The following is a 6774-nucleotide window of genomic DNA, read 5'->3' on the forward strand; positions in this document are numbered from 1 at the left end:
TCTCTTGCTGCTATTTCAGTCAACACAGGCTTTTCTCCACCTGTCTGTCTCCCCTGTCCATCACACATGCCAGTCGCAGTGAGCCGAATGCCCACGAGAGACGTCTTCTCGGCTCGACGCTCCGACTCGGCGCCGCGGCTCGGATGGTGGAGACGAGCCAACGGGATTCATGGGTTCCCCCAGGAGACAACGCCAACACGTATGCATGCATGCGTACGTGAGCGCTGTGTGCCGGATGTTGAACAATGACTAATTCTTCTCCAAGACTGCGAGAACCTCCTCCTGTAGAGCTTACTTAGTCTGTGTTTTTGAACCTCCGACTTCACGCCGTCTCCTGCAGAAAAGATTTCCTCATCGATTTTCGGGTTGTCCGAGGAGGGATGGATCAGTCACATCAGGACTTTTGAAGATACTTGGTCGATGTTCTACCTATCACCGCAGGAGCGTCTTTGTTTCTGACAGCAGAATTCTGTTTTGCACTTACATTTCAGAGTACTGTATTTAAAAAAAAAAAGAAAAGGTTTTCATATCATGGCTGGAAAAACAACGACAGTCAACACGTTCCTGTTCAAATGATATTTTTGGGGATGTAAAAACAAGATAAACAATCATAATTTAAAAACATTTACCACCAAAACTTGTAGAACTCTGAAGAAAATGAAATTTTCCCAACAATAGATTAAAAAAAATGTGTGCACATATGTTTGCACAAGTATGCACAACCTGTTAAAACTGGAGATGAAGAAATGTTATTTATATAGCACATTTCATACACAGGGCAACTAAATGTATAAATCAGCATTGTATTGTATGTGTTTCACACAACCAGAAACACAAGACATAAAAGCTTTTATAAATAAATAGAAAAAAGACATTCAAAGGTAAAGCAATGAAAACATAAGTAGCTTCCTGAAAATTATTATTTACTTTAAAGCATAGATTGAAAACCGTTAAACTTTTACAACCAAGTTTAGTAGATATTTAAAAACAAACTAAAGAAATAAAAAGTGACGTTCTAAAATTACCAACAGGGAAATAGATTTAAAATGTTTCAAAGAAATTATTCACGAGGGGAAAAAACTGCAGCTTTGACCTGGATTCACTGGCAAAAGCATTTTCACCTGAAGATGACTTCTGTTGGTGGTTTATGCAATTTGGGTGCAGCATAACAGCAACATGAAGCTTCACCTTGTTTGCTTTGATGAACCAAAAATAACATTTATCTCTTTTAATTGCCTTTTGATATATAGTTATTTATTTATTCATTTTTGCTTTCTCGAAAAAAGTTTTTGTGCTACCACTGTTCATAATTTCCGCCACCTTAACAGGTTTACAGCCCACACAATACAGCCCATGCAATACAACACCACCAGACACATTCACTTGGAAAAATCTCGACCTTTAATTTACATCCAAAGTAGCCTTTTTGAATCAAATCAAATCAAATCAAACATCTGAAAGCTGACATATTTATGCACAAAAGTTAGCCATCAGACTTGTAATTTTGGTGGAACCTCCATTCATTTGGAATAAAAAAAAAATATACCAGAAGAGTTGTTTCCTTTTTAAGAACGGTGACAAAAGCTGTGACAGTCAAAAAGTTCAGTTTGCGCTAATTAAAAGAGGGCCAGCATTAAAAAAAAAAAATCTTGTTCAAATGTCACATATTCCCAGAGAAAGCCGAAGACGGCATGATAATGAATTGTGATGTAAGGTTAGCTGCTCTATCTTGTGCTTTTTTTTCTTCTTTTTTTTTTTACGAGCTAGGTCAAAAACAAAGCTGAACCGGTAGGACCCTGCCAGTCCGCTTCCTCGACTTCTTTCTCACATTAAATTAGTTTCAAAACGTCTCCGTTTCACCTCTCAGACACAAGAGTTGCTAAAAAAAATACAGCAGTTTAGTCCTGCCGGGGCTTTCTTGTCTCACGGCCTTTTCTTTCATGTATTAGCATTAGCATTTAAATTTATGTGAAGGTTCAAAAGAAAAAAAAACAATTGACCCAATGCATAGCACATCCCAACGGCCTTCTTCTTTTGTTTTGAAACTAAAGCAACAATACAGTCTTGTCTCGTATTGTGGCATGACCAATATGCGAAAGGCTGGTTGAGTGCTTGATCAGCAATCTGCCATTATTGTTGTTGACCCTCATGTGCTGAGATGGGTGAAGCTACAGCCCGAAGCGAGCAGAAAATGATGAACATTTTTTGGGGGGTCGGGGGGGGGGGGGGCAGAGAACCTCTTTGACGGCAGGATATTTTTGTTCTGTACATTCTTGTTGAGAACAGGATGAATCCACGCTCACTACAATTGCACGACAGTAAGATTGTAGCAGTCGCGCATAACATTAGCGCAGTTCTGCTTTGAAATCAGGGACAGAGTCGCAATGACTTTCTCTGTCAGCTGAGTGGTGACCAAAGAAAGACACTCTGACATTTGACTTGAAGTTATCTGAAGCCTCTTGATTTGGCTGTCGGATATACACTGTGATCGAACGGTCATCTCGTTTAAAAGAAAAAGAAAAATCGGATTCAAAACCACGAGGAATGTTTTCCTTGTTGAATGTTTTGAGCCCTGAAAATCACTGACAGGAACCCATGCCAAAGTCAAGTCTGACTCATGATGCAAGACTACAGTCCTGAGACCACAATCAGTGGGACGATAGTTGTGGGGGGATTCAATCGTTAAGGCTAAAATCGAGACTAACATTTGGGGACTACCACCGACATGCAGCGGACTGCAATATTAGAATGAAATAACTGGGCCTCTAATTTTGGGGACTACAATAACTGAGATCACTATTGTCAAGTCACCCATTTTCTACACTGTTTATTTGGGTCATTGTCGGTGAGAGTGTATCCTGGCTGACTTTGGGCAGGATGCAGGGTAGACAGTTTGGAGGTCACTTAATAGGCAATGGTCATGAGTATTACAAAAATTATTGGGTTCATCTTCTTTAGAACTGCAGTCATGGGCACTCCAGTGTTGGCAGTGTCGTTGACATAAATTATGTAACTACAATGATGAGTACTACAGACATTGGGAGGAAAGATGATCGGACAGCGGAGTACTGCAGTCATTATGGCGACCATCACAGGCACTACAATCCTTGGAATTTCAATTACGTACTCAAAACAGGACGACCCTAAAGTTGACTGAAATCATTAGAGTTTTCATCTTTACAGAAGGAATACGATCATGGAGACTGTCGTCATCAGAAGAGAGAATCACAAATTGTGGCCGCTGAGAGTCAGCAGTCTGTTTTCAAAGCTCTGACTCACTTTGTCTTTTATCTCTTTGTTCTTTCTCCTTGATTGCGTTTTTCTCCGATGAACTATTTTTTTAAATATCCTTTTTATCTCTAACATGGAGCCACCCTCAAAATCCTTTTTATCTCTAACATGGAGCCACCCTCAGCAAAGAATGCATTCCCGAAGAAATATGGAATGGGATGAGAGCTGATGCGAAAGTGAAGTCAAGTTAAATGACGAAAAGAGTTAGACAAGAGACTTGAGCCATTTCTTCCATTTTATTATGGGAATGTGAGTGACAACAAAACGAATGAGCTAATGTATGATAGAATAGTGGACTTGTCATCATTGGCGCTATCACAAAAGTACAATTTCAGCATTCCTTTGCCCTCTTCACTGGTCAGTGCAGGTTTAAAAAAACAACAACATTTTACTTCATACATTTTCTCCACAATACAGTAGTTATTTTGTATTGTTATAAACTCCAGTGGTACTTGTCATATATTTTAAAATACCAGTAACATTGTATATTTTTTATGCATATCAAGAATGTGATATACTGTTGTTCATTCGGGGCCATTTGCACTAAATTCCAGATTCAATGCTTTTTTTTTTATGAGCTCAACCTAATTATTCATTTGCCACTGGCTTCAAGTGTAACCGAGTAATGAGCAGAGGCCCTCAGGTCTGTAAACAGTGGGGCGTACGTGTGGAGCAACATGGAATTGCTATCATGGGATCTGGGATGCCTAGTTACCATGGTGATGCAGGTCATAAAATGCTGCATCTTTGACATTTTTTGGTGCATGGAAGCCTTTTGAAATTCATAAAGAAGACCCATTTTATTGCTGACAGACACACGTGCTTTTTTTTCTATTAAGGTCAAATGAGATGTCAACGCATATAAACATAGAGCGCCTGCTGTTAAAAAATCGAAAGGGTAGGGGATGAAAAGAGAAGTGGATAACCTGCTCCCCTCCTGGGCTATTTTATGACTTTCATCTTTGAACATGGCAATGACATGATGCAATCTATGAGGTAAGGAGCAGTAGCGCAACATTAATTGTTTTCATCCGAAAAAGGTAAAAGTTTTATCTAAAATAAACATATACGATACAGTAGAACCTCCAAACGCACCAAAAGGTTCTCATGTGCAACCAAAGTTAATAGTTACAAAAAAACGAATAAAGTAAGAAGAACTCACATGGAATAAAAAAATCATTCACAAAATAAAATAAATGTGAGAGTACGTTGCAATAACAACTAAATGCAACTACTTTTCATGTTTATAAAACTGACTAAAGCGATTTCAGGGTTTATTAAATGCATTTGTTAATTGTATCTCAACTCAACTGTATTTATGGAGCACTTTAAAACAACCATCGCTGTATGCAAAGTGCTGTGCATGGAGCAAATCATACATACAACAATAAAACAACAAATTCATAACAAAGACGGTAGAAAGCACCAAACAGTAAGACGAAGATCAAGTCTGAATGATGCCGTGTCAAATGCCATAGAATACAAATGAGTTTTGAGACGAGTATGGCCTTACGGAAGAAGGAAGGTTGAACATTTGGGAATTGTAGTTTGTTTTATGACAAAATAATGACCTTTTTTTAATTTTATCTTGCACTTGATAAACACTCCATATATTTAAAAAAAACTAATACCAAAACTGATAAAAACTAAACCAAAAGGAAGCTTTTTTTAAATTCTAAATGATTAAAAACTGATTCTAAAACACACTCTAAATACCAAAGGTAATTTAAAGAGCAAATCTCAAAACTAAATAAATACGAACCATAATGAGAAATCCCAGACTATCACAACCCTGTACGTAAAGGTAAATATCAAGAGACTTCAGCTTAGTAAACGTCTGTGCATGACATTGGCACATAAACGACAAGATGTCCCTTTGTTGTAGTCGGCCCCGCACGTGACGTGGGCGATTGGAGACCGCCTTGCGCCCATGGCCACTCCAATCAATCAGAGAGATTGGCCCACATTGTTGTCATACATATGAATGAAACAGATGACATCCACCACATACGTCTGGCGCACCAAGTTTGTCTGGCTGTGCCTCGACACTAAAATCACACCAAAATTATGTCTACTCTAGTGTACTTCTTGCACAAAAGGCAGCTGGATTGATTCCAGCTCACCCGCCAATCTAATGAGGAAAAAAAAATGGATGGACCTTTATATTGTAAGGTTATGTATTTACAGAAGAGCAACTTTTGCATCTGTCATGACAGATCACAAAAGTGCAAAGCTTCTTCAAAAATGTGCCGACACAAGCGGTCCGTGGCGTCCCCTTCAATTAAGGGACAGCGCCCAAGAAAAGGGAAGGCGATGGATGGCCGTCAGAGTCCTTAGGGCAGACAAAGCAAAGTAATCTGTCACCATTCTCAATTAACAGCAGTGCTGTGTGGTTACAAAAAAAGCTCAACAGATCGGTTGCTTGTTTGTTTGTTTGTTTGTTTTTACAAGCACAAAATAACACATCCAAAAGATGCATCCATCCATCCATCATGCAGAGGCCAGTGTGTTTGAAATCTGACATTTAGAACCTCTGCGCCTTCACTCACTGGATCTCATATGAACTATAGCAAGTTACAAATGGTTTGCATCAGGCCTGTCCCTGGTGGAGGCCTTTGCTGAAATGTCACGTTTGGTGTTCTTTTGCATCTAGTCAGAGAGGATATACAAGAATGTATTGACACGTGAGGCTTTGTGGATGACTACATGTGTAAAAAGAATCTTGTGGCGTTTACATGCAATTAAAAACGTTTCGTGGCAGATACCAAGTTCTTTTTTAACAGTGGCAGGCAAGGTGCTGCGTTTTGGACACTGGCCTTCGCTTAGGCCCTCCCCCATTCTCGTTGATGAATCTACAAACCCAATTCCAATGAAGTCCAGATGTTGTGTTATAAATACAAACAGAAAACATCGTGTTCCAAATTATGTTCAATCTTGATTTAATTTAAATACACTATGTGACAAGATATTTCATGTTCAAACTGATAAAGTTGTTTGAGCAAATAATCATTAACTTTGAATTTTATGGCTGCAACATTTTCCCCAAAAAGCTGGGCATGTTTACCATTGTGTTACATCACCTTTTCTTTGAACAACATTCAGTAAACGTGTGGGAACTGAGGACACAAATTGTTGAAGCTATGTAGGTGGAATTCTTCCTCATTCTTGATTGATGTAGATTCCGCTGTTTAATAGTCAGGGATCTCTCGTCGTATTTTGCGCTTCATAATGCGCCACACATATTCATTGGGAGACAAGTCTGGATTGCAGGCATGCCAGTATGTAACTGACACTCTTTTACTATGAATCTGATGGTACTATGGTTCAGATTAGTCAATAAATAAATACATTAATAAATAAGACTCAAAACGAGTGGAAGCAGCAGCAACAGAGCCAAACACACACTATTAAATGAAGAAACATCTTGGGAATCAATTAATTTCATGTAAATTTTAAATGTAGGTTCGTGATTTTGATGTTTTG

The sequence above is a fragment of the Hippocampus zosterae genome, chromosome 1 (genome assembly GCF_025434085.1).
Source record: "Hippocampus zosterae strain Florida chromosome 1, ASM2543408v3, whole genome shotgun sequence".
Lineage (NCBI taxonomy): Eukaryota > Metazoa > Chordata > Actinopteri > Syngnathiformes > Syngnathidae > Hippocampus > Hippocampus zosterae.